Here is a 21736-nt window from a genome sequence, read left to right as displayed (position 1 = left end):
AATTGTCATCTCTGACTGAAAAAGTCCTACCAGTTTACTCAAATATGGAATGAAAAAGTGCATGAGAAAAACTTATCAAACTCTTGATTGGTTCCACTGGGGATTGAACCCAGAGCCTTCTGTGTGTTAGACAGATGTGATGACCATTACACCATGGAACCTTGCTTCAAAACATTTTATATAGAAGGAACAATCCAAAAAGAGAAGTACGTTGAGCATAAAGAGTTGTTACTGAAGCCAGCTTAAGTCACTTTACGCTTTAGGAATGGAACCACGGAAGAAGTCTCTTGTTTTTTGTTTCCTGCCCTCAAAACATCAATTGATCACTTTAGTAAGAAAACACCAATGCAAGGAACTGGTACAATGTACATTATTTAAAATTAAGCTACATATACATTCTTTTGCATTTATATTCATGGGGTGACAACACTGTCAAATATCGATACCATCCTGGGAAATGTCTTTGGTTCTTTTGTAATTCCATTAGTGACTTTCGTCTTGAAGAATGAGAAGACCATTTAGGATTCTATCGAGTTCAAGAAATCCCTATGTTTGAAGAATATGTCACCATCAGGTTCAACAGGAAACACTAACAGACTGCCCTTGAATATGTTCTAATAACTGAACTGTAGCCAAACAATCAAGATTACTGTGGTTCCACTGGGGTTTGAACCCAGGACCTTCCGCATGTGACGCAGACGTGATGACCACTACACTATGGAACCATCAATGTGGCTTTTCCAGTATCAGGTTTGTTGCAATAAATGAAAAACTGACTAATATTTTTACATAATAGTTTGACAGAAAATATTTGACATCTTTCAAAATTTAATGTGGTCTACATCTAAAGTGAAGAACTTACGCATCACTAGCAGAGATCCTGAAAGCTGAAATATGGAATTGTCATCTCTGACTGAAAAAGTCCTACCAGTTTACTCAAATATGGAATGAAAAAGTGCATGAGCACAACTTAGCAATCTCTTTAGTGGTTCCACTGGGAATTGAACCCAGAGCCTTCTGTGTGTTAGACAGATGTGATGACCATTACACCATGAAACCTTGCTTCAATTTGCTTCAACCTTGCTTCAAAACATTTTATATAGAAGGAACAATCCAAAAAGAGAAGTACGTTGAGCATAAAGAGTTGTTACTGAAGCCAGCTTAAGTCACTTTACGCTTTAGGAATGGAAGCCCAGAAGAAGTCTCTTGTTTTTTGTTTCCTGCCCTAAAAACATCAATTGATCACTTTAGAGAGAATACACCAATGCAAGGAACTGGTACAATGTACATTATTTAAAATTAAGCTATAGATGCATTCTTTTGCTTTTACAATTATGGGGTGACAACACTGTCAAAAAATGATTCCAGCCAGGAAAATCTGTCAGAATCTTTTGTAATTTTATTAGTGACTTTCGTCTTAATGAATGAGAAGACCATATTGGATTCTATCGAGTTCAAGAAATCCCTATGTTTGAAGAATATGTCACCATCATCTTTAACAGGGAACACTTACAGACTGCCCTTGAATATGTTCTAATAACTGAACTGTAGCCAAACAATCAAGATTACTGTGGTTCTACTGGGGTTTGAACCCAGGACCTTCTGCGTGTGAGGCAGACATGATGACCACTACACTATGGAACCATCAATGTGTCTTTTCCAGTATCAGGTTTGTTGCAATAAATGAAAAACTGACTAATATTTTTACATAATAATTTGAGAGAAAATATTTGACATCTTTCAAAATTGATTGTGGTCTACATCTAAAGTGAAGAACTTATGCATCACTAGCAGAGATCCTGAAAGCTTAATTATGGAATTGTCATCTCTGATTGAAAAAGTCCTACCAGTTTACTCAAATATGGAATGAAAAAGTGCATGAGCACAACTTAACAATGTCTTTAGTGGTTCCACTGGGGATTGAACCCAGAACCTTCTGTGTGTTAGACAGATGTGATGACCATTACACCATGGAACCTTGCTTCAAATTCTTTTATATAGAAGGTACAATCCAAAAAGAGAAGTACGTTGAGCATAAAGTGTTGTTACTGAAGCCAGCTTAAGTCACTTTACGCTTTAGGAATGGAACCCCCGAAGAAGTCACTTGTTTTTTGTTTCCTGCCCTCAAAACATCAATTGATCACTTTAGTAAGAATACACCAATGCAAGGAACTTGTACAATGTACATTATTTAAAATTAAGCTATATATACATTCTTTTGCATTTATATTTATGGGGTGACAACACTTTCAAAAAATAAGATTCCATCCTGGGAAATGTCTTTGGTTCTTTTGTAATTCCATTAGTGACTTTCGTCTTGATGAATGAGAAGACCATTTAGGATTCTATCGAGTTCAAGAAATCCCTAGGTTTGAAGAATATGTCACCATCAGCTTTAACAGGAAACATTTGCAGACTGCCCTTGAATATGTTCTAATAACTGAACTGTGGCCAAACAATCAAGATTACTGTGGTTCCACTGAGGTTTGAACCCAGGACCTTCCGCGTGTGAGGCAGATGTGATAACCACTACACTATGGAACCATCAATTGAACTTTTCCAGTATCAGGTTTGTTGCATTAAATGAAAACTGACTATGTGATATGTTTAATTAATAGTTTGACAGAAAATATTTGACATCTTTCAAAATTCAATGTGGTCTACATCTAAAGTCAAGAACTTATGCATCACTAGCAGAGATCCTGAAAGCAGAAATATGGAATTGTCATCTCTGATTGAAAAAGTCCTACCACTTTACTCACATATGGAATGAAAAAGTGCATGAGCACAACTTAGCAATCTCTTAAGTGGTTCCACTGGGGATTGAACCCAGAACCTTCTGTGTGTAAGACAGATGTGATGACCATTACACCATGGAACCTTGCTTCAAACTTGCTTCAAACCATTTTATATAGAAGGAACAATCCAAAAAGAGAAGTACGTTGAGCATAAAGAGTTGTTACTGAAGCCAGCTTAAGTCACTTTACGCTTTAGGAATGGAACCCCAGAAGAAGTCTCTTGTTTTTTGTTCCCTGCCCTCAAAACATCAATTGATCACTTTAGTAAGAATACACCAATGCAAGGAACTGGTACAATGTACATTATTTAAAATTAAGCTATATATACATTCTTTTGCATTTATATTTATGGGATGTCAACACTGTCAAAATCGATTCCATCCTGGGAAATGTCTTTGGTTCTTTTGTAATTCCATTAGTGACTTTCGTCTTGATGAATGAGAAGACCATTTAGGATTCTATCGAGTTCAAGAAATCCCTATGTTTGAAGAATATGTCACCATCAGCTTTAACAGGAAACACTTACAGACTTCCCTTGAATATGTTCTAATAACTGAACTGTAGCCAAACAATCAAGATTTATGTGGTTCCACTGGGGTTTGAACCCAGGACCTTCCGCGTGTGAGGCAGACGTGATGACCACTACACTATGGAACCATCAATGTGGCTTTTCCAGTATCAGGTTTGTTGCAATAAATGAAAAACTGACTAATATTTTTACATAATAGTTTGACAGAAAATATTTGACATCTTTCAAAATTCAATGTGGCCTACATCTAAAGTGAAGAACTTACGCATCACTAGCAGAGATCCTGAAAGCTGAATTATGGAATTGTCATCTCTGATTGAAAAAGTCCTACCAGTTTACTCAAATATGGAATGAAAAAGTGCATGAGGAAAAACTTATCAAACTCTTGAGTGGTTCCACTGGGGATTGAACCCAGAGCCTTCTGTGTGTTAGACAGATATGATGACCATTACACCATAGAACCTTGCTTCAAAACATTTTATATAGAAGGAACAATCCAAAAAGAGAAGAACGTTGAGCATAAAAAGTTGTTACTGAAGCCAGCTTAAGTCACTTTACGCTTTAGGAATGGAACCACGGAAGAAGTCTCTTGTTTTTTGTTTCCTGCCCTCAAAACATCAATTGATCACTTTAGTAAGAATACACCAATGCAAGGAACTGGTACAATGTACATTATTTAAAATTAAGCTATATATACATTCTTTTGCATTTATATGTATGGGGTGACAACACTGTCAAATATCGATTCCATCCTGGGAAATGTCTTTGGTTCTTTTGTAATCCCATTAGTGACTTTTGTCTTGATGAATGAGAAGACCATTTAGGATTCTATCGAGTTCAAGAAATCCCTATGTTTGAAGAATATGTCACCATCATCTTTAACAGGGAACACTTACAGACTGCGCTTGAAAATCTTCTAATAACTGAACTGTAGCCAAACAATCAAGATTACTGTGGTTCCACTGGGGTTTGAACCCAGGACCTTCTGCGTGTGAGGCAGACGTGATGACCACTACACTATGGAACCATCAATGTGTCTTTTCCAGTATCAGGTTTGTTGCAATAAATGAAAAACTGACTAATATTTTTACATAATAATTTGACAGAAAATATTTGACATCTTTCAAAATTGAATGTGGTCTACATCTAAAGTGAAGAACTTATGCATCACTAGCAGAGATCCTGAAAGCTGAATTATGGAATTGTCATCTCTGATTGAAAAACTCCTACCAGTTTACTCAAATATGGAATGAAAAAGTGCATGAGAACAACTTATCAATCTCTTTAGTGGTTCCACTGGGGATTGAACCCAGAGCCTTCTGTGTGTTAGACAGATATGATGACCATTACACCATAGAACCTTGCTTCAAAACATTTTATATAGAAGGAACAATCCAAAAAGAGAAGAACGTTGAGCATAAAAAGTTGTTACTGAAGCCAGCTTAAGTCACTTTACGCTTTAGGAATGGAACCACGGAAGAAGTCTCTTGTTTTTTGTTTCCTGCCCTCAAAACATCAATTGATCACTTTAGTAAGAATACACCAATGCAAGGAACTGGTACAATGTACATTATTTAAAATTAAGCTATATATACATTCTTTTGCATTTATATTTATGGGGTGACAACACTGTCAAATATCGATTCCATCCTGGGAAAAGTCTTTGGTTCTTTTGTAATCCCATTAGTGACTTTTGTCTTGATGAATGAGAAGACCATTTAGGATTCTATCGAGTTCAAGAAATCCCTATGTTTGAAGAATATGTCACCATCATCTTTAACAGGGAACACTTACAGACTGCCCTTGAAAATGTTCTAATAACTGAACTGTAGCCAAACAATCAAGATTACTGTGGTTCCACTGGGGTTTGAACCCAGGACCTTCTGCGTGTGAGGCAGACGTGATGACCACTACACTATGGAACCATCAATGTGTCTTTTCCAGTATCAGGTTTGTTGCAATAAATGAAAAACTGACTAATATTTTTACATAATAATTTGACAGAAAATATTTGACATCTTTCAAAATTCAATGTGGTCTACATCTAAAGTGAAGAACTTACGCATCACTAGCAGAGATCCTGAAAGCTGAATTATGGAATTGTCATCTCTGATTGAAAAAGTCCTACCAGTTTACTCAAATATGGAATGAAAAAGTGCATGAGCACAACTTAGCAATCTCTTTAGTGGTTCCACTGGGGATTGAACCCAGAACCTTCTGTGTGTTAGACAGATGTGATGACCATTACACCATGAAACCTTGCTTCAAGTTCTTTTATATCGAAGGTACAATCCAAAAAGAGAAGTACGTTGAGCATAAAGAGTTGTTACTGAAGCCAGCTTAAGTCACTTTACGCTTTAGGAATGGAACCCCAGAAGAAGACTCTTGTTTTTTGTTTGCTGCTCTCAAAACATCAATTGATCACTTTAGTAAGAATACACCAATGCAAGGAACTGGTACAATGTACATTATTTAAAATTAAGCTATATATACATTCTTTTGCATTTATAGTTATGGGGTGACAACACTGTCAAAAATCGATTCCATCCTGGGAAATGTCTTTGGTTCTTTTGTAATTCCATTAGTGACTTTCGTCTTGATGAATGAGAAGACCATTTAGGATTCTATCGAGTTCAAGAAATCCCTATGTTTGAAGAATATGTCACCATCAGCTTTAACAGGAAACACTTACAGACTGCCCTTGAATATGTTCTAATAACTGAACTGTAGCCAAACAAACAAGAATACTGTGGTTCCACTGGGGTTTGAACCCAGGACCTTCCGCGTGTGAGGCAGACGTGATGACCACTACACTATGGAACCATCAATGTGGGTTTTCCAGTATCAGGTTTGTTGCAATAAATGAAAAACTGACTAATATTTTTACATAATAGTTTGACAGAAAATATTTGACATCTTTCAAAATTCAATGTGGTCTACATCTAAAGTGAAGAACTTACGCATCACTAGCAGAGATCCTGAAAGCTGAATTATGGAATTGTCATCTCTGATTGAAAAAGTCCTACGAGTTTACTCAAATATGGAATGAAAAAGTGCATGAGCACAACTTAGCAATCTCTTTAGTGGTTCCACTGGGGATTGAACCCAGAACCTTCTGTGTGTTAGACAGATGTGATGACCATTACACCATGGAACCTTGCTTCGACCTTGCTTCAAAACATTTTATATAGAAGGAACAATCCAAAAAGAGAAGTACGTTGAGCATAAAGAGTTGTTACTGAAGCCAGCTTAAGTCACTTTACGCTTTAGGAATGGAACCCCAGAAGAAGACTCTTGTTTTTTCTTTGCTGCTCTCAAAACATCAATTGATCACTTTAGTAAGAATACACCAATGCAAGGAACTGGTACAATGTACATTATTTAAAATTAAGCTATATATACATTCTTTTGCATTTATATTTATGGGGTGACAACACTGTCAAAAATCGATTCCATCCTGGGAAATGTCTTTGGTTCTTTTGTAATTCCATTAGTGACTTTCGTCTTGATGAATGAGAAGACCATTTAGGATTCTATCGAGTTCAAGAAATCCCTATGTTTGAAGAATATGTCACCATCAGCTTTAACAGGAAACACTTACAGACTTCCCTTGAATATGTTCTAATAACTGAACTGTAGCCAAACAATCAAGATTTCTGTGGTTCCACTGGGGTTTGAACCAAGGACATTCCGCGTGTGAGGCAGACGTGATGACCACTACACTATGGAACCATCAATGTGGCTTTTATAGTATCATGTTTGTTGCAATAAATGAAAAACTGACTAATATTTTTACATAATAGTTTGACAGAAAATATTTGACATCTTTCAAAATTCAATGTGGCCTACATCTAAAGTGAAGAACTTACGCATCACTAGCAGAGATCATGAAAGCTGAATTATGGAAATGTCATCTCTGATTGAAAAAGTCCTACCAGTTTACTCAAATATGGAATGAAAAAGTGCATGAGGAAAAACTTATCAAACTCTTGAGTGGTTCCACTGGGGATTGAACCCAGAGCCTTCTGTGTGTTAGACAGATGTGATGACCATTACACCATGGAACCTTGCTTCAAAACATTTTATATAGAAGGAACAATCCAAAAAGAGAAGTACGTTGAGCATAAAGAGTTGTTACTGAAGCCAGCTTAAGTCACTTTACGCTTTAGGAATGGAACCACGGAAGAAGTCTCTTGTTTTTTGTTTCCTGCCCTCAAAACATCAATTGATCACTTTAGTAAGAAAACACCAATGCAAGGAACTGGTACAATGTACATTATTTAAAATTAAGCTACATATACATTCTTTTGCATTTATATTCATGGGGTGACAACACTGTCAAATATCGATACCATCCTGGGAAATGTCTTTGGATCTTTTTTAATTCCATTAGTGACTTTCGTCTTGATGAATGAGAAGACCATTTAGGGTTCTATCGAGTTCAAGAAATCCCTATGTTTGAAGAATATGTCACCATCAGGTTCAACAGGAAACACTAACAGACTGCCCTTGAATATGTTCTAATAACTGAACTGTAGCCAAACAATCAAGATTACTGTGGTTCCACTGGGGTTTGAACCCAGGACCTTCCGCGTGTGAGGCAGACGTGATGACCACTACACTATGGAACCATCAATGTGGCCTTTCCAGTATCAGGGTTGTTGCAATAAATGAAAAACTGACTAATATTTTTACATAATAGTTTGACAGAAAATATTTGACATCTTTCAAAATTTAATGTGGTCTACATCTAAAGTGAAGAACTTACGCATCACTAGCAGAGATCCTGAAAGCTGAATTATGGAATTGTCATCTCTGACTGAAAAAGTCCTACCAGTTTACTCAAATATGGAATGAAAAAGTGCATGAGCACAACTTAGCAATCTCTTTAGTGGTTCCACTGGGGATTGAACCCAGAGCCTTCTGTGTGTTATACAGATGTGATGACCATTACACCATGAAACCTTGCTTCAATTTGCTTCAACCTTGCTTCAAAACATTTTATATAGAAGGAACAATCCAAAAAGAGAAGTACGTTGAGCATAAAGAGTTGTTACTGAAGCCAGCTTAAGTGACTTTACGCTTTAGGAATGGAAGCCCAGAAGAAGTCTCTTGTTTTTTGTTTCCTGCCCTAAAAACATCAATTGATCACTTTAGAAAGAATACACCAATGCAAGGAACTGGTACAATGTACATTATTTAAAATTAAGCTATAGATGCATTCTTTTGCTTTTACAATTATGGGGTGACAACACTGTCAAAAAATGATTCCAGCCAGGAAAATCTGTTAGAATCTTTTGTAATTTTATTAGTGACTTTCGTCTTAATGAATGAGAAGACCATATTGGATTCTATCGAGTTCAAGAAATCCCTATGTTTGAAGAATATGTCACCATCATCTTTAACAGGGAACACTTACAGACTGCCCTTGAAAATGTTCTAATAACTGAACTGTAGCCAAACAATCAAGATTACTGTGGTTCCACTGGGGTTTGAACCCAGGACCTTCTGCGTGTGAGGCAGACGTGATGACCACTACACTATGGAACAATCAATGTGACTTTTCCAGTATCAGGTTTGTTGCAATAAATGAAAAACTGACTAATATTTTTACATAATAATTTGACAGAAAATATTTGACATCTTTCAAAATTGAATGTGGTCTACATCTAAAGTGAAGAACTTATGCATCACTAGCAGAGATCCTGAAAGCTGAATTATGGAATTGTAATCTCTGATTGAAAAAGTCCTACCAGTTTACTCAAATATGGAATGAAAAAGTGCATGAGCACAACTTAGCAATCTCTTTAGTGGTTCCACTGGGGATTGAACCCAGAACCTTCTGTGTGTTAGACAGATGTGATGATCATTACACCATGGAACCTTGCTTCAAATTGTTTTATATAGAAGGTACAATCCAAAAAGAGAAGTACGTTGAGCATAAAGAGTTGTTAGATGTACGTTGAGCATAAAGAGTTGTTACTGATGCCAGTTTAAGTCACTTTACGCTTTAGGAATGGAACCCCAGAAGAAGTCTCTTGTTTTTTGTTTCTTGCCCTCAAAACATCAATTGATCACTTTAGTAAGAATACACCAATGCAAGGAACTGGCACAATGTACATTATTTAAAATTAAGCTATATATATACATTCTTTTGCATTTATATTTATGGGGTGACAACACTTTCAATTATCGATTCCATCCTGGGAAATGTCTTTGGTTCTTTTGTAATTCCATTAGTGACTTTCGTCTTGATGAATGAGAAGACCATTTAGGATTCTATCGAGTTCAAGGAATCCCTATGTTTGAAGAATATGTCACCATCAGCTTTAACAGGAAACTCTTACAGACTGCCCTTGAATATGTTCTAATAACTGAACTGTAGCCAAACAAACAAGATTACTGTGGTTCCACTGGGGTTTGAACCCAGGACCTTCCGCGTGTGAGGCAGACGTGATGACCACTACACTATGGAACCATCGATGTGGCTTTTCCAGTATCAGGTTTGTTGCAATAAATGAAAAACTGACTAATATTTTTACATAATAGTTTGACAGAAAATATTTGACATCTTTCAAAATTGAATGTGGTCTACATCTAAAGTGAAGACCTTACGCATCACTAGCAGAGATCCTGAAAGCTGAATTATGGAATTGTCATCTCTGATTGAAAAAGTCCTACCAGTTTACTCAAATATGGAATGAAAAAGTGCATGAGCACAACTTAGCAATCTCTTTAGTGGTTCCACTGGGGATTGAACCCAGAGCCTTCTGTGTGTTAGACAGATGTGATGACCATTACACCATGGAACCTTGCTTCAAAACATTTTATATAGAAGGAACAATCCAAAAAGAGAAGTACGTTGAGCATAAAGAGTTGTTACTGAAGCCAGCTTAAGTCACTTTACGCTTTAGGAATGGAACCCCAGAAGAAGACTCTTGTTTTTTGTTTGCTGCTCTCAAAACATCAATTGATCACTTTAGTAAGAATACACCAATGCAAGGAACTGGTACAATGTACATTATTTAAATTTAAGCTATATATACATTCTTTTGCATTTATATTCATGGGGTGACAACACTGTCAAAAATCAATTCCATCCTGGGAAATGTCTTTGGTTCTTTTGTAATTCCATTAGTGACTTTTGTCTTGATGAATGAGAAGACCATTTAGGATTCTATCGAGTTCAAGAAATCCCTATGTTTGAAGAATATGTCACCATCAGCTACAGACTGCCCTTGAATATGTTCTAATAACTGAACTGTAGCCAAACAATAAAGATTTCTGTGGTTCCACTGGGGTTTGAACCCAGGACCATCCACGTGTGAGGCAAACGTGATGACCACTACACTATGGAACCATCAAATAAACTTTTCCAGTTTCAGGTTTGTTGCAATAAATGAAAAACTGACTAATATTTTTACATAATAGTTTGACAGAAAATATTTGACATCTTTCAAAATTCAATGTGGTCTACATCTAAAGTGAAGAACTTACGCATCACTAGCAGAGATCCTGAAAGCTGAATTATGGAACTGTCATCTCTGATTGAAAAAGTCCTTCCAGTTTACTCAAATATGGAATGAAAAGGTGCATGAGCACAGTTTAGCAATTTCTTTAGTGGTTCCACTGGGGATTGAACCCAGAAACTTCTGTGTGTAAGACAGATGTGATGACCTTTACACCATGGAACCTTGCTTCAAAACATTATATATAGAAGGAACAATCCAAAAATAGATGTACGTTGAGCATAAAGAGTTGTTACTGAAGCCAGCTTAAGTCACTTTACGCTTTAGGAATGGAACCCCAGAAGAAGTCTCTTGTTTTTTGTTTCCTGCCCTCAAAACATCAATTGATCACTTTAGTAAGAATACACCAATGCAAGGAACTGGTACAATGTACATTATTTAAAATTAAGCTATAGATACATTCTTTTGCATTTATATTTATGGGGTGACAACACTGTCAAATATCGATTCCATCCTGGGAAATGTCTTTGGTTCTTTTGTAATTCCATTAGTGACTTTCGTCTTGATGAATGAGAAGACCATTTAGGATTCTATCGAGTTCAAGAAATCCCTATGTTTGAAGAATATGTCACCATCATCTTTAACAGGGAACAGTTACAGACTGCCCTTGAAAATGTTCTAATAACTGAACTGTAGCGAAACAATCAAGATTACTGTGGTTCCACTGGGGATTGAACCCAGGACCTTCTGCGTGTGAGGCAGACGTGATGACCACTACACTATGGAACCATCAATGTGTCTTTTCCAGTATCAGGTTTGTTGCAATAAATGAAAAACTGACTAATATTTTTACATAATAATTTGACAGAAAATATTTGACATCTTTCAAAATTGAATGTGGTCTACATCTAAACTGAAGAACTTATGCATCACTAGCAGAGATCCTGAAAGCTGAATTATGGAATTGTCATCTCTGATTGAAAAAGTCCTACCAGTTTACTCAAATATGGAATGAAAAAGTGCATGAGCACAACTTAGCAATCTCTTTAGTGGTTCCACTGGGGATTGAACCCAGAACCTTCGGTGTGTTAGACAGATGTGATGATGTTGGTCTTTCTTCTGTTAGACCAAGCACGGGTACGGAGAAGATGGAGTTAAACACCTTTTGAGTTGGCAGAATGAGGAGACAAATGATCAGAAGTCCATTCACTGTTTCACCGCTCATGAGGGGGAGAGCCTTTGCAACAGCAGGTCCCGCGACCTGCTCCCGTCAGTTGCTTCGGACAGACTCTCGCCGTTCTGCTGAAACGGCTGATTTTTATTGAAGATTACAGGAATGTTACATACGTAGTTTGCCATGTACATACGTCAATGATCATGACAGGTAAAGAATAACAGCCTTGTTAGTGGACAGTTAATTCATCACGAGAACATGCATCCTTGAGATTACCAGGAACATCCTGATACATTCATGACAGGAGAAGATACATTCACTGGTACCGAGAGGCACTGAGTGGAGATGGAATGTGCACACTCCCTTCTCTGGTGCAGGAGAAGATATACAGCTATTAATCTTTGTGTAGAGGCCTTGAGCATCCTTGGTAACCGGTACAAGAAAAGACTGCAATGTCTCACTCCCTTTTGGAGTTCCTGCAGCTGTTTTAGAGCTTGTGCAGGAGAGAAACACAGAGAGGCCTTTGATATTATAACATGATCCCATAATGAAAAGAGTAGCATGTAACAATGAATAATAAAAGAGCTTATATGAGAGTTACATATATTTTCAATCCCCCTTTTGAACTCTTTTAAGAGTTCAACAAAGATGTAGGAAATCAAAACAACAACACCAAATTTCATCAAAAAGAATCAAATAAGCAAAGTTTTAAAATACAAATACAAACAATCAATCAGATTACATTTTCTCATATTTCTAGCAGTAAACTAATACAAAAAACATGATCATATATTTAACTGAACATGTTACAACATGAATGGATCGCATGCTCACCGTATGAGGGCGAAAAACCCTAATTATCGTACGTCAAATAGGGAAAATTCCCCCATGTCCCCCCATTTTGGGGCGAACACCTTTTGGCACAGAGTGGGCATGCCTAGGTCATCAATGATCAAAAAATAAAAACAACACAATCAAAAAACTCATAGAAATGAACAGGTGAAGGGATTGTTACATAAATCACTGAACATTCTCACACTCTAACATCATCTTCTTCATCATGAGAGTCATCACTGTCATCAGAGGGTTCCCTTCCCAAATAGATGTTAGGATTGGCTAGTAACAAGGGCATCTGGATAATTGGGTCAGCAGGTGGAGGAGAGATGGCAATGGTGATCAATCCTTGTAAAATAAATGAGGGTGTAAAATATAACCCTTGTAGAATGTTCGTATGGTGGTTACTTCTTCCCCCTGTTGAGGTCCCTCCACTGGCTCCAGGCAGCTGCAGGGGGTGATGATGTCACGATTCTCGTCCTGCAGGATGTGGTGGCAGCTTGGCATGCTACCTCGTCCCGCAGAATTGGTAGCTTGGCACGCTACTGTAGTCAGCTACTTCTCTTCCTGGTTTTAGTCTGTGATCCTTTTTTTTTTAGTTAGGCAGATGTCAGCTGCTTCTCGTCCTGGTCCTTGGGTACTTTTTCTGGTCAGGCAGATGTCGGCTGCTTCTCTTCCAGGTTAGGCTCCTCCCGTCCAGCCGGACAGCGTGTGACGTCCTCTCCATGATCCTGTATGGCCCGGTCCACCTTGGTTCCGTCCACTTTCTTTTGGTGACCTTCAGCAGGACCCAGACGACGCCTGGCACCGAAGGCGAAGTATCTTCATGTGTGGTTTTGGTCCAATGAAGGCTTTCTCGGCTTGTGCAGTCCAATTGATCTTGGCAGATAGTTGGTAGGAAGATTCACACTCCGGCCGGACCAGAAGTTCCCCGAACCGATCGCCTAGGGATTAAAGGTTATGCACAAAAATGTCCTAGCTCTTACTGACCCTAGCCTCTGATACCTTCAACATCAGACACATACAGTTACGAACAGCAAGCGCAATTAAAGGTACAGTGACATCACGACATGGACACACACAGACACACAAACACATACACATGCACATACACAGAGAGAGAGGGAGAGAGTAAGAATGTGTGTGGGAGAAAGAAATGAGTGGGATCCACTTTGCCACCAGCATCTCCACCTGTGTCACAGAGAAAAAATTACAAAGAAATTAAAACATAAAGCAAACAACAATAATTCAATGAGTATAAATGATCAAACTAAAATATACAACCATGCATGGGTTCTATAACAGTTCTGGCAACACTGGAGAGGAAGCCTTGTACAATGAATTCTTAAGATGTCCTTCATCAATTAGAGGTTATAGCCAAATTGTTTCAGGATCCTGAAGTTGAATTGGTCAATTTACTCAGAATAGCCCAATGGCTTTGTTGATGTTTCTCAAGGCTCGGCCATGCCCATATAGATAAATAAACAAACAAACAAGACAAACACAGTCAAACACACGGTCCATACACGTCTCTGTGCCCTCACACACCAAGCAAATGTCAGACTGAAGCGAAAGTGTGAAAACACTTAACCTAACGTTAAATCAGTGGAAAGAAAAAAAATAAGACCTAAAGCGTGTAATCAAATTAATCCAACAAAACTTCCCATAACTGCCGTTCTAAACTCATGTTGCGGTGTGATCTCTCCAATTAGAAATTAGGACAACCACTTTTACTATCAATTCAACCAAATAGTTTCAGGTTGTCCCTTACCTAAACTACCTGTCTTTCTTACCTTCTTTCTTTCTTTCTTTTTTTTCTTTAAGAACACTACTCGCACAAGAAATCCTAAGAATTAATTCACTACTTAAGGTTAATTCATAAATAACGAAACTGCAGTTACAGGTTTGTTTGTGCATAGTATTGGTAATCAGCAGTTTTTTTCCTTATCTCCTCATCTAGAAGTGTTTCTGTGCTACTCCTCCATCTATAACACAAGTTAGTATCATCCTTAAAGCATCTGAAATTAAGCTGCATTGCTAAATCAATAACGTGATTTGTGCTAAGAAATACTCCCCTATCCTCTTCCTTTTTCCAGTGGCACTGAATGACAGATTTTAGATCAATTTAACGTTTTATTACTATTACGTTTCATTTAATTAATTTTGCTTTTTTCTCTCTTATTTTTATCTATTTATTTATTTATGTTATTTACTTATTTATCATGCCATCCTGTGATGATAATCTTAAAGACTTTTTAGCCAATTGTCGTCAAAAAGGCCAATTAAAAATATTATGTTAAAGATTTCACAAGATAAAAATGTGAACATAATTTTTATCGAATGAGGGGTACCATTATTCAATATTTTTGTAACATTATTTTCTGCGTTAGAACTTACAGCTGATAGAAAAATATAGGATCAGCTAGGTTTGGCTAGATCTGTTGGGAAACTCAACGGAGCTGAAACAACACTGTTGTCTCGGATGAGATGTTCCATGAATCATTTAGTCAGCTGAATGCCAAATTATTCATTTAATGTTTATTTTTATGCAATGAATGGAATGGGATGGAACGTTACTATAAACTGTCCGGAAATTTGCGCATGTTTGCTCGAAGGAGAAAACTGTTGAAGCCTAAAGCGTTCTCCTAGACTTATAAATAGACACCGTTTCCTTAACCAATGAAAATAACTGATGACGCTGATGTATTCCGTTTTGAAAAGAAAATAAGGCTTTACTGCATGTCCGCTGCAGCTGAGAATCCTAAAACAATAAAGATTATATTGACGTCCAATGGTGAGTTGGGCTGAAATCCAGGTTACTAATCCTATTATTTATTTATTTATTGATATTATTATTATTTTTTTTAGGCTAACTTTCTCAGTTAACTATGTTCTACAGTAGTTTAGTAAATTTTCCACAGTTCTGACATTTCATCAATTCAACTGGTTGTTGCCAAAAAGCCTTGTTCATTACCTGACTGCAGCAAGCACTCTTTTACTGGGTGTAACCATAGGAAACAGTCTCTTTTGAGCCTCTCTTTGTAAGTCCAGGATGACCACCGTCATTGATTAAAGTTCACATGTTAGCACACATGCTCCCCCTTTTGTACTTTGTTTCATCAGCAGCAGGGCAAATAAGTTTCTGCCTCTTTGTCCATCTTGTAGTGCTCCCCGTCTTGATGTTATAAGTCACAGTTTTTGGTGAGGGCTTCCAGGTTGTCTTTGTATAGAAGTCAGAGCCAAACATTCTTTGCAGCTGGTTGTGACAGGCCCACCCAGTAAAGTTCATGCCCACCACAATGCACAGCAAACGTTTTCCTTAAATATGTTGATTGGATTGAAATGACAGAACTTTCTCTTTTTACAAATCAAAATCAACGATGGTTTCTAATAATTAGTCGACTTTATTGACTCAAAAATAAATCTGAACTACTTCCTATGCACAATTTGTTCTGAATCATCAAATCAGTTCTACAAAGGTTTTAAACATTAAGCACAATCTATCCCAAATGCAAGATCCCTCCTTTCATTTTTTATTTATCTATTTTTATTTTAGGAAAATAACTACCAGTTTTTAACTCAAAACAGCCTGGTACAGTTTCTAGCCAGGTTACAGGAAATAATACTTAGTTTATCTGTTTTTTCATTATTCAGCGTCCCAAAATCCAGCCATTAACGTTAATGGTCCTTAAAGTTGAGGCAAGACAATTATTGGATTTTGTTTTATAGCAAGATTTAACAAATATTTTGTTTCTTGACTGATTATTTGTTAATTTTATGGTTTTCATAAAGATGATCCTGAGAAGTTCAGAGCTGCTTTTCGCAGCACCCTGTGCTATTTTTAGACTATGGGATTCTTGTGTGTAAAAGTGGATGGAGTCAGGTCCCCAGGCTGAAACTCCAGTCATTCTCACTAGATCTGTCCGAGAGGAAGGATCTCCTGAATACCCTAACCAGGAGCCTTAAGGTACGTCCAAAACACCGAAAAATATCCTTTCTAAAGTCACAAATTGCTTAAAACTGCATGTTACACAGAAAAACAGAGAGAGCGAGGGAGTCCAGCTGACTCCACGGCCCATAGTCAGACAAAATACTTCCTTTATAACCACAACCATGCAACTTTTGTATTTTAAAGGATTTACTTGTCATCACACTAACGATAAATTCTTTTTCTATTGTTTCCACAGTCTCTTGAACTAAATAACCGTCTAGCAAAAACATGGACCGCACCGTTTCTCAAGCAGCTGCTCCCTCTATTAAAAACTGAGTCATTTCAGGAGAAGATCCAGCGAAAGCAGCATTTACTTCTCATGCAAGAAGACACGCATTCACTCATTCACAAGGCACAGAGACATTCTTTGTTTGTCACAGTCCTTTTTTTTTTTTTTAAAGTAAGTCAGTCCGTCACTTATTTATTCTCTCTCTCTCTATATATATATAATATTTTAAGCACAGAATTTATTTAACACTGCACTGGTTATTTTCAGAATTTAATGCTTACTATGCTTTCAAGCAGGCCTTATGTAACATTAGAGCAAATCCAATTGCAATTTTTTGAGAGCGCTCTGAGGAATAGTTTATATATTTATTTTCTGCAGATCTGTTTTGATTTTACTGTTTAGCAGCTACCTGACTTTATGTATATGTATATCCATATATTTCTGAAATAAAGCTGTCATATACAACCTTACTTGCATTTCTTATTGTTTTTTTTTTTTTTTTCCTTTTTTATCTCCAGGCCACTTAACCCCCAGATCGGGGTCACTCACATGCTGCACCGCACACCAATGATTATCACGCTTCTACACTACATATGTATATATATGTATACACATATACATACATACACACATACATATACATATGTTGCTTTAAAAACCTTTTATTTATTAACTTATGGTGTTCTGTTCAAAGACTGATCAGAACAGGGTTGCAGAATTTGAATTTTGCGTAGCTCCAAACATTAATTTTAGCACTGCAGTGTAATTTACATATACGAGTTGCAACTTTTTAAAGCTCTTATTTATCTTATTTATTTATTTTCTGGTACCGCATCAGGCCTTCACACACACCATCCAGCGCTGTACACACACACACACACACACACACACGGAGCTCCCAAAACTCTGCTCTGCATTCTGCACTCTCCTAGTGCTGCACTTTCAATCCAGAGCCGTAAGCAGCCTCTTGCTGCGCCTCACACACACAGGCTGAACTCAGCTTACACACACAGTGAAGCTTGTCTACAGCTGTGCCTTTTTCTCTCGATTCTGCAGCCTTCACTTCCCAAATCTTGCTCCAGTTACCTCTACTGTTAACATCTACCCCTTTTTCCTTCATCGCCTTTTCTGCTGACTTTCTCAATAAAACCTTATTTCTCATGGCTTCAACTGGGCTGCTTGTCATATTTAAAACATTGCTTATTTTATGCAAAAACAGTTACCTTAGAACATTTTTCTCATCTCATACAAAAGGTCCTCGACCTTTAAAATCTAGGGAGCTCTCTTTAGCCTCCCCTGCCCTTAACCCGAACCAGGTCCTCGACCTGTGCTTTAGGGAGCTCTCTTTAGCCTCCCAGGGCCTCAACACAAACCAGGTCCTCGACCTGTGGACTTTTAGGGTTCCCACACCTATGGACTCTTCGCCAAGCTCTTATATAACCTCGTTATATTTCTATTCACTCGTCAGCAAATAGTGTGGTCAGCCACGACCTGGAAAATGGAATTTAGGGCTTCTCTAATAACCCTGGGCCTCCAACCCTTCTTCTGTACTATTTCCTTATCTCATTTATCATTAAACCATTGTAAAATCCTTATCTTATTTCACCATTAAACCATTACAAAAAAATCTCTTATTTTTTCTGCACTTGTCTCCACTTTCTTCTCCAACTATTATTTTAGGACCACAGCTACTATGATTCTGGACACAAAGGCTTTGGATAAATCTAATGAGCAGTTTTTAGAAATAAGGTTCTGCTCACCTTGTTTTCCACCGCGGTGTTCTGTGCCAAGATCGTTCACTGGGTCGGTTGGTCAAATTGTCCTCCAAAAACTCCTTTTTCTTCAAAAAGAAAAAATCCTGTTCGTGACGCCAAATTTGTTGGTCTTTCTTCTGTTAGACCAAGCACGGGTACGGAGAAGATGGAGTTAAACACCTTTTGAGTTGGCAGAATGAGGAGACAAATGATCAGAAGTCCATTCACTGTTTCACCGCTCATGAGGGGGAGAGCCTTTGCAACAGCAGGTCCCGCGACCTGCTCCCGTCAGTTGCTTCGGACAGACTCTCGCCGTTCTGCTGAAACGGCTGATTTTTATTGAAGATTACAGGAATGTTACATACGTAGTTTGCCATGTACATACGTCAATGATCATGACAGGTAAAGAATAACAGCCTTGTTAGTGGACAGTTAATTCATCACGAGAACATGCATCCTTGAGATTACCAGGAACATCCTGATACATTCATGACAGGAGAAGATACATTCACTGGTACCGAGAGGCACTGAGTGGAGATGGAATGTGCACACTCCCTTCTCTGGTGCAGGAGAAGATATACAGCTATTAATCTTTGTGTAGAGGCCTTGAGCATCCTTGGTAACCGGTACAAGAAAAGACTGCAATGTCTCACTCCCTTTTGGAGTTCCTGCAGCTGTTTTAGAGCTTGTGCAGGAGAGAAACACAGAGAGGCCTTTGATATTATAACATGATCCCATAATGAAAAGAGTAGCATGTAACAATGAATAATAAAAGAGCTTATATGAGAGTTACATATATTTTCAATGACCATAAAACCATGGAACCTTGGTTCAAATTCTTTTATATAGAAGGTACAATCCAAAAAGAGAAGTACGTTGAGCATAAAGAGTTGTTACTGAAGCCAGCTTAAGTCACTTTACGCTTTAGGAATGGAACCCCAGAAGAAGACTCTTGTTTTTTGTTTGCTGCTCTCAAAACATCAATTGATCACTTTAGTAAGAATACACCAATGCAAGGAACTGGTACAATGTACATTATTTAAAATTAAGCTATATATACATTCTTTTGCATTTATATTTATGGGGTGACAACACTGTCAAAAATCGATTCCATCCTGGGAAATGTCTTTGGTTCTTTTGTAATTCCATTAGTGACTTTTGTCTTGATGAATGAGAAGACCATTTAGGATTCTATCGAGTTCAAGAAATCCCTATGTTTGAAGAATATGTCACCATCATCTTTAACAGGGAACACTTACAGACTGCCCTTGAAAATGTTCTAATAACTGAACTGTAGCCAAACAATCAAGATTACTGTGGTTCCACTGGGGTTTGAACCCAGGACCTTCTGCGTGTGAGGCAGACGTGATGACCACTACACTATGGAACCATCAATGTGTCTTTTCCAGTATCAGGTTTGTTGCAATAAATGAAAAACTGACTAATATTTTTACATAATAATTTGGCAGAAAATATTTGACATCTTTCAAAATTGAATGTGGTCTACATCTAAAGTGAAGAACTTATGCATCACTAGCAGAGATCCTGAAAGCTGAATTATGGAATTGTCATCTCTGATTGAAAAAGTCCTACCAGTTTACTCAAATATGGAATGAAAAAGTGCATGAGCACAACTTAGCAATCTCTTTAGTGGTTCCACTGGGGATTGAACCCAGAACCTTCTGTGTGTTAGACAGATGTGATGACCATTACACCATGAAACCTTGCTTCAAATTCTTTTATATTGAAGGTACAATCCAAAAAGAGAAGTACGTTGAGCATAAAGAGTTGTTACTGAAGCCAGCTTAAGTCACTTTACGCTTTAGGAATGGAACCCCAGAAGAAGACTCTTGTTTTTTGTTTGCTGCTCTCAAAACATCAATTGATCACTTTAGTAAGAATACACCAATGCAAGGAACTGGTACAATGTACATTATTTAAAATTAAGCTATATATACATTCTTTTGCATTTATATTTATGGGGTGACAACACTGTCAAAAATCGATTCCATCCTGGGAAATGTCTTTGGTTCTTTTGTAATTCCATTAGTGACTTTCGTCTTGATGAATGAGAAGACCATTTAGGATTCTATCGAGTTCAAGAAATCCCTATGTTTGAAGAATATGTCACCATCAGCTTTAACAGGAAACACTTACAGACTGCCCTTGAATATGTTCTAATAACTGAACTGTAGCCAAACAAACAAGAATACTGTGGTTCCACTGGGGTTTGAACCCAGGACCTTCCGCGTGTGAGGCAGACGTGATGACCACTACACTATGGAACCATCAATGTGGGTTTTCCAGTATCAGGTTTGTTGCAATAAATGAAAAACTGACTAATATTTTTACATAATAGTTTGACAGAAAATATTTGACATCTTTCAAAATTCAATGTGGTCTACATCTAAAGTGAAGAACTTACGCATCACTAGCAGAGATCCTGAAAGCTGAATTATGGAATTGTCATCTCTGATTGAAAAAGTCCTACCAGTTTACTCAAATATGGAATGAAAAAGTGCATGAGCACAACTTAGCAATCTCTTTAGTGGTTCCACTGGGGATTGAACCCAGAACCTTCTGTGTGTTAGACAGATGTGATGACCATTACACCATGAAACCTTGCTTCAAATTCTTTTATATAGAAGGTACAATCCAAAAAGAGAAGTACGTTGAGCATAAAGAGTTGTTACTGAAGCCAGCTTAAGTCACTTTACGCTTTAGGAATGGAACCCCAGAAGAAGACTCTTGTTTTTTGTTTGCTGCTCTCAAAACATCAATTGATCACTTTAGTAAGAATACACCAATGCAAGGAACTGGTACAATGTACATTATTTAAAATTAAGCTATATATACATTCTTTTGCATTTATATTTATGGGGTGACAACACTGTCAAAAATCGATTCCATCCTGGGAAATGTCTTTGGTTCTTTTGTAATTCCATTAGTGACTTTCGT

The 21736-nt window shown here is 37.5% G+C and overlaps 30 non-coding genes across 30 annotated transcripts; all 30 read right to left on the bottom strand.

Moving 5' to 3' along the window:
- Positions 1–88: 88 nt before the first annotated feature.
- On the bottom strand, positions 89–161 carry trnav-aac (transfer RNA valine (anticodon AAC)). Its single transcript has one exon. It is a non-coding gene; the product is annotated as a tRNA-Val (tRNA).
- A 491-nt stretch (positions 162–652) lies between these two features.
- Positions 653–725, bottom strand: trnav-cac (transfer RNA valine (anticodon CAC)). Its single transcript has one exon. It is a non-coding gene; the product is annotated as a tRNA-Val (tRNA).
- Positions 726–986: 261 nt separating this feature from the next.
- On the bottom strand, positions 987–1059 carry trnav-aac (transfer RNA valine (anticodon AAC)). The gene has a single exon. It is a non-coding gene; the product is annotated as a tRNA-Val (tRNA).
- A 512-nt stretch (positions 1060–1571) lies between these two features.
- trnav-cac (transfer RNA valine (anticodon CAC)) lies at positions 1572–1644 on the bottom strand. Its single transcript has one exon. It is a non-coding gene; the product is annotated as a tRNA-Val (tRNA).
- Positions 1645–1905: 261 nt separating this feature from the next.
- On the bottom strand, positions 1906–1978 carry trnav-aac (transfer RNA valine (anticodon AAC)). The gene has a single exon. It is a non-coding gene; the product is annotated as a tRNA-Val (tRNA).
- A 493-nt stretch (positions 1979–2471) lies between these two features.
- trnav-cac (transfer RNA valine (anticodon CAC)) lies at positions 2472–2544 on the bottom strand. Its single transcript has one exon. It is a non-coding gene; the product is annotated as a tRNA-Val (tRNA).
- Positions 2545–2808: 264 nt separating this feature from the next.
- trnav-uac (transfer RNA valine (anticodon UAC)) lies at positions 2809–2881 on the bottom strand. Its single transcript has one exon. It is a non-coding gene; the product is annotated as a tRNA-Val (tRNA).
- Positions 2882–3382: 501 nt separating this feature from the next.
- On the bottom strand, positions 3383–3455 carry trnav-cac (transfer RNA valine (anticodon CAC)). Its single transcript has one exon. It is a non-coding gene; the product is annotated as a tRNA-Val (tRNA).
- Positions 3456–3717: 262 nt separating this feature from the next.
- On the bottom strand, positions 3718–3790 carry trnav-aac (transfer RNA valine (anticodon AAC)). The gene has a single exon. It is a non-coding gene; the product is annotated as a tRNA-Val (tRNA).
- Positions 3791–4281: 491 nt separating this feature from the next.
- On the bottom strand, positions 4282–4354 carry trnav-cac (transfer RNA valine (anticodon CAC)). The gene has a single exon. It is a non-coding gene; the product is annotated as a tRNA-Val (tRNA).
- Positions 4355–4615: 261 nt separating this feature from the next.
- On the bottom strand, positions 4616–4688 carry trnav-aac (transfer RNA valine (anticodon AAC)). The gene has a single exon. It is a non-coding gene; the product is annotated as a tRNA-Val (tRNA).
- Positions 4689–5179: 491 nt separating this feature from the next.
- trnav-cac (transfer RNA valine (anticodon CAC)) lies at positions 5180–5252 on the bottom strand. The gene has a single exon. It is a non-coding gene; the product is annotated as a tRNA-Val (tRNA).
- Positions 5253–5513: 261 nt separating this feature from the next.
- Positions 5514–5586, bottom strand: trnav-aac (transfer RNA valine (anticodon AAC)). Its single transcript has one exon. It is a non-coding gene; the product is annotated as a tRNA-Val (tRNA).
- Positions 5587–6077: 491 nt separating this feature from the next.
- trnav-cac (transfer RNA valine (anticodon CAC)) lies at positions 6078–6150 on the bottom strand. Its single transcript has one exon. It is a non-coding gene; the product is annotated as a tRNA-Val (tRNA).
- Positions 6151–6411: 261 nt separating this feature from the next.
- Positions 6412–6484, bottom strand: trnav-aac (transfer RNA valine (anticodon AAC)). The gene has a single exon. It is a non-coding gene; the product is annotated as a tRNA-Val (tRNA).
- A 502-nt stretch (positions 6485–6986) lies between these two features.
- On the bottom strand, positions 6987–7059 carry trnav-cac (transfer RNA valine (anticodon CAC)). Its single transcript has one exon. It is a non-coding gene; the product is annotated as a tRNA-Val (tRNA).
- Positions 7060–7321: 262 nt separating this feature from the next.
- trnav-aac (transfer RNA valine (anticodon AAC)) lies at positions 7322–7394 on the bottom strand. The gene has a single exon. It is a non-coding gene; the product is annotated as a tRNA-Val (tRNA).
- Positions 7395–7885: 491 nt separating this feature from the next.
- Positions 7886–7958, bottom strand: trnav-cac (transfer RNA valine (anticodon CAC)). The gene has a single exon. It is a non-coding gene; the product is annotated as a tRNA-Val (tRNA).
- Positions 7959–8219: 261 nt separating this feature from the next.
- On the bottom strand, positions 8220–8292 carry trnav-aac (transfer RNA valine (anticodon AAC)). The gene has a single exon. It is a non-coding gene; the product is annotated as a tRNA-Val (tRNA).
- Positions 8293–8804: 512 nt separating this feature from the next.
- trnav-cac (transfer RNA valine (anticodon CAC)) lies at positions 8805–8877 on the bottom strand. Its single transcript has one exon. It is a non-coding gene; the product is annotated as a tRNA-Val (tRNA).
- A 261-nt stretch (positions 8878–9138) lies between these two features.
- Positions 9139–9211, bottom strand: trnav-aac (transfer RNA valine (anticodon AAC)). Its single transcript has one exon. It is a non-coding gene; the product is annotated as a tRNA-Val (tRNA).
- A 521-nt stretch (positions 9212–9732) lies between these two features.
- On the bottom strand, positions 9733–9805 carry trnav-cac (transfer RNA valine (anticodon CAC)). Its single transcript has one exon. It is a non-coding gene; the product is annotated as a tRNA-Val (tRNA).
- Positions 9806–10066: 261 nt separating this feature from the next.
- Positions 10067–10139, bottom strand: trnav-aac (transfer RNA valine (anticodon AAC)). The gene has a single exon. It is a non-coding gene; the product is annotated as a tRNA-Val (tRNA).
- Positions 10140–10614: 475 nt separating this feature from the next.
- On the bottom strand, positions 10615–10687 carry trnav-cac (transfer RNA valine (anticodon CAC)). The gene has a single exon. It is a non-coding gene; the product is annotated as a tRNA-Val (tRNA).
- Positions 10688–10948: 261 nt separating this feature from the next.
- trnav-uac (transfer RNA valine (anticodon UAC)) lies at positions 10949–11021 on the bottom strand. Its single transcript has one exon. It is a non-coding gene; the product is annotated as a tRNA-Val (tRNA).
- A 491-nt stretch (positions 11022–11512) lies between these two features.
- On the bottom strand, positions 11513–11585 carry trnav-cac (transfer RNA valine (anticodon CAC)). The gene has a single exon. It is a non-coding gene; the product is annotated as a tRNA-Val (tRNA).
- An 8510-nt stretch (positions 11586–20095) lies between these two features.
- Positions 20096–20168, bottom strand: trnav-cac (transfer RNA valine (anticodon CAC)). The gene has a single exon. It is a non-coding gene; the product is annotated as a tRNA-Val (tRNA).
- A 261-nt stretch (positions 20169–20429) lies between these two features.
- trnav-aac (transfer RNA valine (anticodon AAC)) lies at positions 20430–20502 on the bottom strand. Its single transcript has one exon. It is a non-coding gene; the product is annotated as a tRNA-Val (tRNA).
- Positions 20503–20993: 491 nt separating this feature from the next.
- On the bottom strand, positions 20994–21066 carry trnav-cac (transfer RNA valine (anticodon CAC)). Its single transcript has one exon. It is a non-coding gene; the product is annotated as a tRNA-Val (tRNA).
- A 261-nt stretch (positions 21067–21327) lies between these two features.
- Positions 21328–21400, bottom strand: trnav-aac (transfer RNA valine (anticodon AAC)). Its single transcript has one exon. It is a non-coding gene; the product is annotated as a tRNA-Val (tRNA).
- Positions 21401–21736: the final 336 nt, after the last annotated feature.

Source organism: Nothobranchius furzeri, chromosome 14 (assembly GCF_043380555.1).
Source record: "Nothobranchius furzeri strain GRZ-AD chromosome 14, NfurGRZ-RIMD1, whole genome shotgun sequence".
Lineage (NCBI taxonomy): Eukaryota > Metazoa > Chordata > Actinopteri > Cyprinodontiformes > Nothobranchiidae > Nothobranchius > Nothobranchius furzeri.
Note: the sequence above shows the minus strand (reverse complement) of the source record. Positions and strands in the feature narration are given on the sequence as shown.